The following is a 13,528-nucleotide window of genomic DNA, read 5'->3' as shown; positions in this document are numbered from 1 at the left end:
AAAATGTGTGGGGGGAAAGAAAAGTGTTTCAAGATGAGGGTGCAATTCACCATGTTAAATGCTGCTGATAGATAAAGACGGGGACAGAGGAGAATTGGGGATAATGTGGGTTGATGCTGTATTTTATTGTCCTTATCTACAGTTTTAGCAAATCTGTCAATCAGAGCTGCCTGACCGGCAGGGGACTGGGAAGTGAGTGAAAAACAAACTTTCATTTTGTTGAGCCACTGAGACTTGGAAGGTGCTTTGTTGTATCAGCTAATGTTAAGTAAGCTAATACACACATTCAAATCTTGCCTATTTCTTTATTCAATGTGAGCAATGATATGAAAAATAAAATCTATGTAATAAAAGGATTTCTGGTTCCATTTGCTTTTCAAAGTTCCCTGTGTGTCTTATCTCTCGAACTATACTCTTAACTTCTGTTTCTTAAGATTGTTTGTGTTTTATAGCATTTTTTTCTTCCATTAATAATTGCCGAGTAAACGGGTGAATAAGAATTAATAAGTGCCTATGAAGATTTAAATAAGCAATTTTATTCTACTAGTTAATTCTTCTGTCTTTTTTTTTTTACCCCAGAAGGAAGTGGTAGATGAAAGGCACAAGAGTCTGTTTCACAGTGAAATGTATGCATGTACTGAAAGGCTTCTCACAGGCATGTCTCATAGACGATGAAATAAAACAATCCTCATGCAGATTTGGATGCTGAATGTTTCTTGGCAGTCCACAGTGCCATATTTCTTCAATGGCAGTGTCTCTAAGCAGTGCTTACTTTTGTTGGAGACCTTTGGGTTATGACATTTGCCTTTGCCCAAATACGCCGCTGAGAGCACAGGGTAGTGTTTTCAAAAAGAATTCCTGTTTTCCCATCTGCAGAAAACATACACATTCACTGGGAAGTGCATTGACGATGCAGACACAATTACTGTTGCAATAATTCACTTGAGATTTTTTTTTCCATATGAGCAAGTAACTATTTCAGAAGGTGATTGAAATATAATTGTATTTCTTGGGGATATTTTTATGTTACTAAGGATGGAAAATTCAAGATCTCAAACTATATAATGATTAGAATTGTCTATACCTTCCTTCCACCTGCCATAATTTTCTGAAAGAATAGTGCAGATAGAATCACTAGCTATCCCATGAACGGAAAGCATATTGAAAGGTATCCAGTTCATCCTCTTACTTCAAGGTCAGATTTTACCTAAACTTTATATGACCCGCAAGAGTGCTCCAAGGTTGAAGAAAATTACACGTGGTAGAGGGCATGTCCCAATCTATTTCCAAGTCCGAGAATTGACAGTTTTCATGGAATCTCTATTTCTTTCTTCTGTTCCTTCCTACCCTGGTTTCCAACTATATTATGTACGTTTGGAAACAAGAATAGATCCCTCTCTCCCTCTTTCCCTTTCCTCTCCCCCTCCTTCTTTCCTTTTTATTAAATACCGACACTGCGTCATCACAATCTCCCAGATTTAGATCTCATACTTTGTCTCTATGATTAAAAAAGGCAAACTTCCAATTTCAAATCTTTTATTCCAATCTTTAAATTTTTTTTCCCATTTATTTATTATTGAGAGACAGAGACAGAGCAGGAGCATAGGAGGGGCAGAGAGAGGAGGAGACACAGCATCCGAAGCAGGCTCCAGGCTCTGAGCTGTCAGCACAGAGCCCCACGTGGGGCTCAAACTCAGGCACCACAAGATCATGACCTGAGCCCAAGAGGACGCTTACCCAACTGAGCCACCCAGGTGCCCTGTTTTATTCCAGTCTTTAAATTGAATTTTTTAGTTGACTGTCGTCATCTCCTGTGTAATCTAATCCAGTAACCCTCCTCTAGGCCTTCACACTCCTACTTCTTTTATACAGACTGTTCTCTTTCACTAACATATGGGCTGTCACTGCTTGTCAATCATGTTCCACCAGGCTCCACGGAAACTTTTCCGGTGGGTTCTATTGCCCTTATCCTTAATACTTGCCGCCTTGATAGGTACTTGGTGTTCACACAGGTCCATGGACATAGATTTGAGACAAATCTCACCGTGTATTACATATTTTAAAATCTTTGCCTTTTACTTTTTATCCTGTAATGTTAGACTGTAGTCTTCTCTTTCCTTTGTGACCTCCCTCTGTACATAGTATTTTCTTCACTGTTACCCTGTTAGGTGCCTTACTTTGAGAACAGAGCTAATCCTAGCCCTTTTCTTCAGGCAAAACGGAACAGATCCTGCCTAAGGATCAACAAATTTTGATTTAAAAAATCTAAAGAGAATTCCAATATTTTTATTAAACTACCTCAATATGTAACAACTTTTGTTTTCTGTGATTGACTTGCTATAATTTATTTGTATGTGTGTATGTATCTGAAATTGGTTCATTTATATAGCCAAATGATGTTTCCTTATGTTTTTTTTTATATTTCATTTTTTTTATTTATATATGAAATTTATTGTCAAATTGGTTACCTTATGTTTTATATTATACAAAATGCTGCTATTGTGTTCCCTTAAAAAAAAAAAAGGTTGCCAGTGTCCATGAATGATGTACAATATCTGAATTGGGAGCACTTAGCGGTTAGGTACTTAGCAATGCTAATGTCAGACGCCAGACAAACTGGATGTCAAACAAAGACTCGCTTGACTTCGCATTCGGTATGCTCTGCAAAGCTGGCTATGGTTATACATTTCAGAACACAAAAGGAAAGTAATGTTCAGAAGTTGGCAGAGAAACTTTGGGTATGATACACTGGAAAGAAGAGTTCAAATACCTGGCATTTGAATCGAAACTTTGGAAGAGGGAACACTTCTTAGAAAGCAAATAACCTTGTAAAATTCATGTTTATTAGTTTTTACATTTTCTTTGTTGTTGAAATATGCAAAAGGGATATTAAAGTATCAGTATAATAAAAAGTTCACCATATTTATTTTGATTTTCATCACCTTATATAGTTATGAATCACATTTAGTAATTAACTGGATACCTCGATTAAGGCTTGCAATATCTCTAATACTATACTTCTCATTTCTGGCATTTTACTTACCTTTTCTTTACAGTTCTATCTCCCCCAAAATTCTTCACTTTTTCATGCATGTGGTCACCTTTTCTACTACGTTCTTTAACATATTAATAGAGATGACTAATTCCTAATATCTGGGCCATCTCCAGGTGAAGTTTTATTTTATCTCTTAATGTGAGATTATTTTCTCTGGCTTTTTTGTGTGTGCTTTGTAACTTTTGATTTGATGTCAGATATTGTGTATAAAAATAAGCAACAACTGATACCAAGGTAAATAATATTTATGCTTGAAAATAAGTATAGACCTATTCAGCCATTTGTATGAATGGTTGAATCCAGAGTCTTCAAATTCTTCCAATAGTAGACAGCTGCTAACATGCTAAGAATGAGCTCTATGCCTGAAAATATTTTCTTAGAATTTCTGCTCCACTTTAAACTTTTAGCAGCTGCCAAAGAGCAACAACTGGCCTGTGCCAAAGAGGTGGGTCTCTCTTAATGTTCTTTCCCATTCCCTAGCACATACTATTCTTGTTGGGTACTAACTAATTCCAAGGCTCGTGGTGGAGGTAAAATGGAATCTCTCAGTTCTATCGCTCCAGTCTTAGGCAGGCCCTGGGCACCTGCTCCTTTGGGATGAAACTTTCTCAACATCCATGCCCCTCCCTCAGCCTCTGCCTCCTACTCAGGGCTGGTTTAGAATGCACATAGTTTTCCTGTCCCTCCCTCACTATCTCTGACCCATTTCAGGAGGAATTTTAGTAATAAATGAGTTTTCTGAACTTCCCCCAGTTGAAATGGATTTTGCCCAGTGCTGGTGCAGGGTTAAGGGTTAGGTTTCCTATCCTCTTTCTTTTTTTTTTTTTTTTTAATGTTTTATTTTATTTTTGAGAGACAGAGAGAGACAGCATGAGTGGGGGAGGAGCAGAGAGAAAGGGAGACACAGAATCTGAAGCAGGCTCCAGGCTCTGAGCTGTCAGCACAGAGCCCGACGTGGGGCTAGAACCCACAAACTATGAGATCATGACCTGAGCCGAAGTCTGACGCTTAACCAACTGAGCCACCCAGGCACCCCTCCTACCCCCTTTCTGAAGCAGCCTGTCTTTTTCTAGCATGGGACAATGATTGAGGGGTGGTGATGAGAGGGTGAGAGAATCTCCTTGTTTTCTTCTATTGACATAAGAGACTAGAATACAAGTGATTTTCATGCCTGTTCCTTCTCACAACAATGACAAAAATACCATATTATATTTCTTTAGGAACCAGACTCCAAATGGGTTTTTCTAAGTATCCTGCCCACCCTTAAATCCAAGCCAAGTCTACATGTCTGCATTACTGAGGAGAACTCCATCAGGTTTCTTTCTGGGCAATCAGTTTTCTTTATGAACCTACAGTGCAGGTCCATGGAAAAGAGCTGCCTAGAACATATATTTCCCTTGTTTCTAGCCTGCTGTCATTCTAAGCTGTCATGTCACCCATATTCACCTTTAAGAGTTTATTAAAATTTCAGTTTTTTGTTTTTCTTAGCTGGTCTGTGGCAGCTGCTTCTTCCTCTTCTGTTTTGGGAAAGGTGAAATAGTTCATGTATTTTGTTTTCCCTTGAATGAGCTTGTCAACCACCGGAATTAATTCACTTGTGAAATCTTCCTTCTCTAATATATAGAAAATTATGATTTTCTGATCTTTCTCGTTGTTGTTATGTGAATGATGTTATCTTGAAGCTTTTTTCGTCCCAATTGGAAGAAAAATTCCTTTTAAACTTTTTAAATTTTAGTACTTGTATTTTCATTTTTCCCCCTTTCCGTCAATACTGTTCTTACTCTACGGTTGTGATATTATTTACAATCCCTCATAAAATATTTATCTACCTTTGTTTTTTTCTTTTTATTTCTCCTTTATTGTTGTATCCTCCAGTAATGTTTTTTTTCTGGGTTTGGTTTTGTTTTATTTTTTTGAGATGGATACTTCTTGCATGGTTTTCTAAACTAGTACATTCTGTAATTTAATTCTGTTGGCTTTAAGGTTTCCAATGAACCATTTTGGGATTATTGTTCCTATTTGCCGAATCCTGATTCCACTGATGGTGAAGAGGTGGAATGAGCTATAAAATCAGGGAGCCAGACATTGATTTATGGACTATGGGTTTTCTATTTCTCTTTGGCATTTGTGGCCACCCAGTGTTTTGCTATCTCTACACCTCATGTTCTCATATTCACTGTTATCATTAAAGTGCATACCCCTTAAAATAAAAGTTGGTGTGAAGAGAATGGGTGAACTGAGTAGCTACTATAAATTTAATACATTCACCAATACCTTGCATGTTTCTTCCAAGGATACAGTTCCTCATACTTTCTGTAACTCCCACATCAATTATCCAGCCCTGCAGAGGTTCTTCCAAATGTTTGAAAAAGTTCTTAACTGTGTGTATTTTAGACAATAAATTACTTAGAATTTTTTTAATGTTTATTTTTGAGAGAGAGAGAGAGACAAAACGTGAGCAGGGGAGGGGCAGAGAGAGAGGGAGCCACAGAATCCAAAGCAGGCTCCAGGCTCTGAGCTGTCACCACAAAGCCTGACATGGGGCTTAAACTCATGAACCATGAAACCATGACCTGAGCTGAAATCAGATGCTCAACCAACTGAGCCACCCGGGCACCCCTAGACGATAAATTACTTTATGGCTCCAACCCCAGCTACATTTCATCCTTAAATGTTTGTCATAATTTTTAGTTCCCTGGGGTCATCCTTTTGTTCTTCTTACATAAATGTTGATTTTTTTGTAGCATTTCTAGGGATTTGTTGGAAGAAGAGAAGGTATGTATATTGAGAGGTTTGTTTGTTTCCTCACACCAACCAACCCTCTGATTCTCTGGCACCAATTAGATGTCCTAGCCAGAGTTAGCATGAAAAGCCACAGATATAAGGTCTCACTTCTGAAAGGCTGCTCTCACTTTAAAAAAAAAAAAAAAAATTAAGGTTTTTATTTTTGAGTAATCTCTACAGCCAACATGGGGCTCAAACTCACAACCCTGAGATTAAGAGAGTCTCATGCTGTACCAACTGAGCCAGCCAGGAGCCCCAGCCTGCTCTCACTTTAGGTAACAACTGTGTCAGATCCCCAAGTTTCCCACAATTCTGTCTGAGTTGGCTATGAAGTCAGGGCTTCCAACAAATGCCTTTCTCCCCTAAAGTTCAATAATTTGCCAGAATGACTCAAATAACTCAAGAAAATACTAGACTCACTGTTACGGTATATTATGACACATGCAAATAAATGGCCAGATTAAGAGGTACATAAGGTGAGGCCTAGAAGAGTCCCCAAATACGGGAGACCCTGTCTTCTTGGAGTTGGAAGTTCCCCATATTCTCCTTGTTCAAAGTTTTTATAGAACTCAATCTCCATCCCCCCTCCCCCTCCTCAGAGGATGATGTGTTGGGTCAAAAATTCCAAGACTTGCTCTTTCCGGTGACCAGTTCTTACACTGGAAGCTATTAAAGAGGCTGCTGGGAGTCACTGCGTTAGAACAACGATACTCATACTACTCATCATTCAGGAAGTCACAAGGGTTTTAGGAGTTCCTTGCAAGAAACTGAAGGCTAAGATCATTTTTTTTTTTTATTTTAACATTTCTATATATTCAGTGCACCATTTTGGACTTGGTTATTTTGTAAATCTTGCACTGAAGGTAATTAATGGAGATATAATAGCAATATTAGGAGACTGTGGTTGGTGAATACTCTTAATCTGCTTCAATAATACATTTTTTTCCAAAAAAATACTGCTGAGAAATATTTCTATACTCTGGAATATGGGTATAATGTTTCTCATACTAAACTGGGTTACATTCACAGACTACAAATATTCTAATTTTAATATAAGTCAGCGAATATATAATAAATATCAATGAAGTTTTAGCCCTGAGTAGAAGCTACATTATTTTATTTGATTTATATCAGCCTTCTGACCTTAGTTTGCAGTTTTAGAAGATAAGCTGGGTATTTGTTCACATATGTAACCCATGAAATCATACAAAATCATAAGTAAAAATCATTTAAAATTCTATTTACAATATATGTGTAATAAAATGTGATGATGTCACTCTATCATAAAAAAAAAATGTGGTGCTTGGGGCGTCTGGGTGGCGCAGTCGGTTAAGCGTCCGACTTCAGCCAGGTCACGATCTCGCGGTCTGTGAGTTCGAGCCCCGCGTCGGGCTCTGGGCTGATGGCTCAGAGCCTGGAGCCTGTTTCCGATTCTGTGTCTCCCTCTCTCTCTGCCCCTCCCCCGTTCATGCTCTGTCTCTCTCTGTCCCAAAAATAAATAAACGTTGAAAAAAAAAATGTGGTGCCATTGGAATTATGCCTATTACACCCCCCAAATCTGTCCTACTTTGGTAAAATAATTTATAATAAAGCATACGAATTGTTCATTTTAGAAAAATAATATTAGATGTACGTGTTGCTTGATCAGGGCCTACAAAGTTGAATTGAAGAATCATTATCATTTGGGGCATAGACAATAATATACGGAAACGCACAAAAGCATTCAATGGTACAGTGTGATAGGAAGTATCAAAGTCAGCCCTGAAATTGGTATGAGTAAGAATAAATCATATTACGGGATCATATACAAGAAAAGAACCAATTTTTTTCATTCAAAACAAATTCAAAGTGAGAGGTTTCTAGTATCGATTCAGAGTCTTCGTGATGTCAGAGCAAGTACTACTATGTTCCACAATCCCAATGGTGCTGTAGCTAAATAGGCTCAGGGAGCAAACACTGCTGAGATAGCTTTTGATGCTTTATCCTCTCATGAGCACAAGATTTCTGCTGCTTCTCAAGCTGCCATAGGCATCTTCCAGGACGGAAGTTGGAGATAGGAGGATACGAGCTTGCTCCCATTGAGGCTTTGCGTGTCATTCAAACTCTGAGTTTTTCCTAAGGTCTTTTGCTAGAATGTTGTCATGAAATCAGTGCTTAGCTGCAAGGGAGGCTGACAACCAGTGAACAGACAAAAGGAAAGGAAGGAAACACACACACACACACACACACAGTCTATTGGAGATAAACAAAAGGCAAAAAGGAAGTTGGAATGAATCTTAAAAGAGCCAGTCAGTGGTGTCTCTCAGAGGATGTCAATAGTATCCTTGCCTAACTGGAGCACAGAAAAGATGGAGATATAAAAGGGAAATCAACAATGAGGAACACTGGCAAGTCAGAGGAGGTTAGAGTTAATGTTCTAGAGCAGAGTTTCCCACGTGGAACACTTGGTGTCACAAAATCCTTTATGACAGAAGAAAAAGTTGAAATTTATTTGTGAAATGCTGAATTTCTATGTGACTTCCCTTTAGATACTAGCATATGAAAGAGTCCAAGAAGTTTTTCATAAAATAAATGTTTAAATTACCTTAACCTGCCTTTTCTAAATATTTTGACTTCAGAACTCTGTGTGTGTGTGTGTGTGTGTGTGTGTGTGTGTGTGTGTTTGCATTTATAAGTGAGAGAGAGATAACTACTACCAAACCAGGGATGTATTTTTGGAAATGCTATGCTAGAAATTAGGAATCTTATGCAAGTTCCTGAACGGGAGAGTAACTTAAAACATGAAACATAGTCTTATGAACACTACTCTGGCAATAGTATGCAGAATTAATCTGGGTGGAGCATGAGGTATTGCTAAAGCTGGAAGAAGGGAGGACTACATAGGAGACAATTGACTTAGTGCAGGATTGGCATGGGAGGTCCAGAACTAAGATTAGAGCAGTGGCAATTAACTTGAGAGGAGCTAGTCAAAAAATATTTCCTAAGATGTTAGAGCTCAAATGGCCCTTAGAGATCAGCTAATTCAAAATTTCACATCGTGAAATATGATAGATTGTTATTAGTAGAATAGACGAGGATAGGGAACAGTGGAAGAAAAGAAGGAGACAAAGATGACTAGATTTTGAGTCTATAAAACTGCATGAATTATGGCACCATTACCGTGAATGACAATACTAGAAAAGAGTGCTTCTTAATGAATTCCATTCAGGACGTGATGAGTGTGAGGGACAGCTCAGGATACAAATGGGGATGTCCAACAGCCATTTAAAAGTTTGAAATAGGAGTCTGGACAAATATTATTAAGCCTTAAGAAATATATTTATGATAATTGCGGTCATTAAAGAACATTCCTTCTCACAGAAGGATAAAATAAGATTCATAAAAAATAAATAGTATAGCAAGCCCCTCTCATTTCTAATCTTTTCCCTTCTTTTATTTATATATTGATCATATGACTAAATACTGCCATTTAGCAAACATAAAACAAAAAGCAATATAAGAGCTACACAAACACCTCACTGTTACAAAATGGTAAGTCCTTCAAATTGTGAATCCATTCATTCTATTAAAATCACATCTTTCGAGGCTCCTGGGTGGCGCAGTCGGTTAAGCGTCCGACTTCAGCCAGGTCACGATCTCGCGGTCCGTGAGTTCGAGCCCCGCGTTGGGCTCTGGGCTGATGGCTCAGAGCCTGCAGCCTGTTTCCGATTCTGTGTCTCCCTCTCTCTCTGCCCCTCCCCCGTTCATGCTCTGTCTCTCTCTGTCCCAAAAATAAATAAACATTGAAAAAAAAATTTTTTTAAAAATCACATCTTTCAAAATGGTACTTGGGCAAGTTTGCATGAAAAACCCAAGATACGATGTGCATGACCAAAGGAGTGTAGGAGCCTAGAATCTACATTTGGAACTCTACTTCCTGTTACAACTCTTAAATTTATATTTTATTTAAATGTTAGTAAAGCTGGGGGCACCTGGGTGGCTCAGTTGGTTAAGTGTCTGACTTCAGCTCAGATCATGGTCTCATGGTTCATGAGTTCAAGCCCCGTGTAGAGGGCTCTGTGTTGACAGCTCAGAGCCTGGAGCCTGCTTTGGACTCTGTGTGTCCTTCTCTCTCTCTCTCTGCCCCTCCGCTGCTCATGCTTTGTGTCTCTCTGTTTCTCAAAAATAAATAAATGTTTAAAAAACTTTGAATGTTATTAAAGTTGTATTATTATATATCTAGCATTAGGGTGTAATTTCTGGCTTATTCTTTTCCTATGCCTTACTCTCTAGTACCGTAACACCATGAGACTCATATCTGTACCAAACATCAAAATACACACATTTCACTACACACATTCACAAAAAACCTGATTCACACAAAGCAAAATATCAGAAAGCAAGCTTATTAATTTGCAACTGTGCTACAATTTTGTGACTTCTTTTTATAGCTAACATGGTCAATACTTACTACTCAAGAGAAAACATCTAGAGATGCAATTTCTTTTTTTTTTTTTCAACATTTATTTATTTTTGGGACAGAGAGAGACAGAGCATGAACAGGGGAGGGGCAGAGAGAGAGGGAGACACAGAATCGGAAACAGGCTCCAGGCTCTGAGCCATCAGCCCAGAGCCTGACACGGGGCTCGAACTCACGGAGCGCGAGATTGTGACCTGGCTGAAGTTGGACGCTTAACCAACTGCGCCACCCAGGTGCCCCTAGAGATGCAATTTCTGATAAAAGTTGGCTAGGTGATTCAGAAAAATAGGCTCAATAAACTTTTTGCTTTGTTTTGTTTTTTGGTTGTAGAAATTGAATCTAAATGTATATGGAAATGCAAAGGACCTAGAGCAGCTGTGATGGTTTTTCCTTATATCCCCTTGGCTGGGTTAGAGCCCTCAGTTATTCAATCAAACATCTAAGTGTTTCTCTGAAGGCATTTTGTAGATGTGACCACAGCCCATAATCACATGACCTTAAGTAAAGGAGATTCTCCTAGATAATCTGTGCAGGCTGGATTCAATCTGTTAACAGGTCTTTTTTTTTTTTTATTTTATTTTTTAACGTTTATTTATTTTTGAGACAGAGAGACAGAGCATGAACAGGGGAGGAGCAGAGAGAGAGGAAGACACAGAATGTGAAACAGGCTCCAGGCTCTGAGCGGTCAGCACAGAGCCCGACGCGGGGCTCGAACTCACTGATCGTGAGATCATGACCTGAGCCGAAGTCGGACGCTTAACCGACCAAGCCACCCAGGCGCCCCTGAATCTGCTAACAGGTCTTAAAAGCAGAGCTGTGATTTCTCTAAACAAAATTTTCTTTGCTGTGGACAGCAGCTTCAACTGGTTCCAGGAAAGGCGAGCTTAAACTCACCTTTCCAGGTAGACCGACCTACATATTTTGGAATGGTCAGAGCAGTCCCTGCAATCACAGAAGCCAATTCTTTATAATAAATCTCTTCATATTTATCTCCTACTGGTTTTGCTCATCTGGTTGAACCTTAGCTGAAACAGGATCAAAGATACTTTTAAAAAAGAACGAAGTTGAAGGACTTACGCTATTTGATTTAAATATGTGCTCTAAAGTTACAATAACCAAACACTTAGTATTGGCATAAATATAGGCATATAGATCAATGGATTAGAATTCAGAGTTCAGAAATGAAATGAGTTTTCAGGAAGGTGTCAAGGCAAATCAACAAGGGAAAGGAAAGCCTTTTCAACAATGTTACTGGGACAATTGGATACCCATATTTAAGAAACTGAGCTTAGACCTTTCCGTCACATCATACACAAGAACGAATTCAAAATGGATCATAGACATAAATGTAAAGAGCTAAAAATACAAAATAAAAACAAACATAGGACAAAATCTTCATGACCTTAGGTTAGGCAGAGTTCTCAGGCATGACACCAAAAGCACAATCCATAATAAAATAAAATGATCAATTCAATTTCATTAAAATTAATTATTTTGCACTTTAAAAGACTCTTTAAGAAAATGAAAAGACAACCAAAAGACTGGAAAAAAAAATTTGCAAATCACATACTTCATAAAGGTCTCGTATTAGAATACACAGAACTCTTGCAATTCAGAATAGGAACATAAACAACCCAATTAAAAAATGGGTGAAACTTGTATAGACATTTCACCAAAGATAGAAAAATGGCTAAGAAGCACATGAAAAGATGCTTAACATTAGTAGGCATTAAGGAAATGTGTATAAAAATTATGACATACTGCCTACATACCCACTAGATTGCCTATCATAAAATAAACAGACAATAGCAAGTGTTGGTGAAGAGGTGGGAAAACTAAAACCTTCATATGTTGCTAAAAGGAATGCATAATGGTACCACTACTTTGGAAAACAGCTTGGCAATTTCTTCAAAAGTTAAACATAAATTGCCATATGTCCCAGTAATTCTACTCCTAAGAATCCACCCAAGAAAAAGGAAAACATAAGTCCCCACAAATGCAGCATTTTTCATAAGAGTGAAAAATTGGAAGCAATCCAATAGATCACTAAGCGTGATTTTGCATGTATGAGATGAACAGAAAAGCAAAATCGTAAAGAAGGAAAGCACATCAGTGATTTTCTGGAAGTAGGAGTGGGACTGGGATTGTCTGCAAATGGGCTCAAGGAATTTGAGGAATGAAGCAAATATTCTAAAATTGGATTATGGTGATAATTGCATAATTCTACAACAATTAAAGAAATCAAGAGTTATACATTTACAATAGGTGGATTTTATGACATATAAATCCACAAATAAGTAAATAAAACTATAAAAATGATACATGCATCCTGATAATATTTACATAAAAGTTGAAACCTATTTAAAGAACTTATACTATTTAAGAGGAACTACTTTGAAAATATAAGAAATTAGGGGCGCCTGGGTGGCGCAGTCGGTTAAGCGTCCGACTTCAGCCAGGTCACGATCTCGCGGTCCGTGAGTTCGAGCCCCGTGTCAGGCTCTGGGCTGATGGCTCAGAGCCTGGAGCCTGTTTCCAATTCTGTGTCTCCTTCTCTCTCTGCCCCTCCCCTGTTCATTCTCTGTCTCTCTCTGTCCCAAAAATAAATAAACGTTGAAAAAAAAATTTAAAAAAAAAAGAAAATATAAGAAATTATATGGGAAAAATAAACATTAAATTCAAGAACAGATTTCCTCAGAATAAGAAAGGAAGGCAAAGGGAAAGTGGCTCAAATTCTATGTTTGTTAATTTAAAAAAAATGTAGAAAAATGTTCAATATTTTAGGCAACCTTTAAACCCTGACAACATTCACATAATCATAATATGTATATATACATTTGACATTAATATATTTACCATAAAGATAGATTTTCTTATATAATTTATTGGTCTAAATAAATTTCTGTAAATATTTGATTGATTTGGATCATTTATAAAATAGTACATTCTACTTCAGTCCCAGCATTATATATAAGGAGTGATTTTTCATATTTTTAATTTTTTACCAAAACACCATTATTATTGACAATATAGTTTTCCACCATATTGGTATACCATATTTTAACCATTTCTGTGGGTGATATGAGTTGCTTACAGAAAGCAATATTTGGTTATTATAAATAAGCACCTTCTATGTTTATTTATTATTTAATTCTAACTCATCAAAAAGAAATCTAAGGCTCTAACCTGATGGTTTTTAGCTAATTAGTTTTATTTTTAATTTTTAGAGA

This window comes from Herpailurus yagouaroundi, unplaced genomic scaffold (genome assembly GCF_014898765.1).
Source record: "Herpailurus yagouaroundi ecotype Mexico unplaced genomic scaffold, PumYag 140, whole genome shotgun sequence".
Classification (NCBI taxonomy): Eukaryota; Metazoa; Chordata; class Mammalia; order Carnivora; family Felidae; genus Herpailurus; species Herpailurus yagouaroundi.
The sequence above is the reverse complement of the archived record's forward strand: the minus strand, read 5'-3'. Positions refer to the sequence as shown.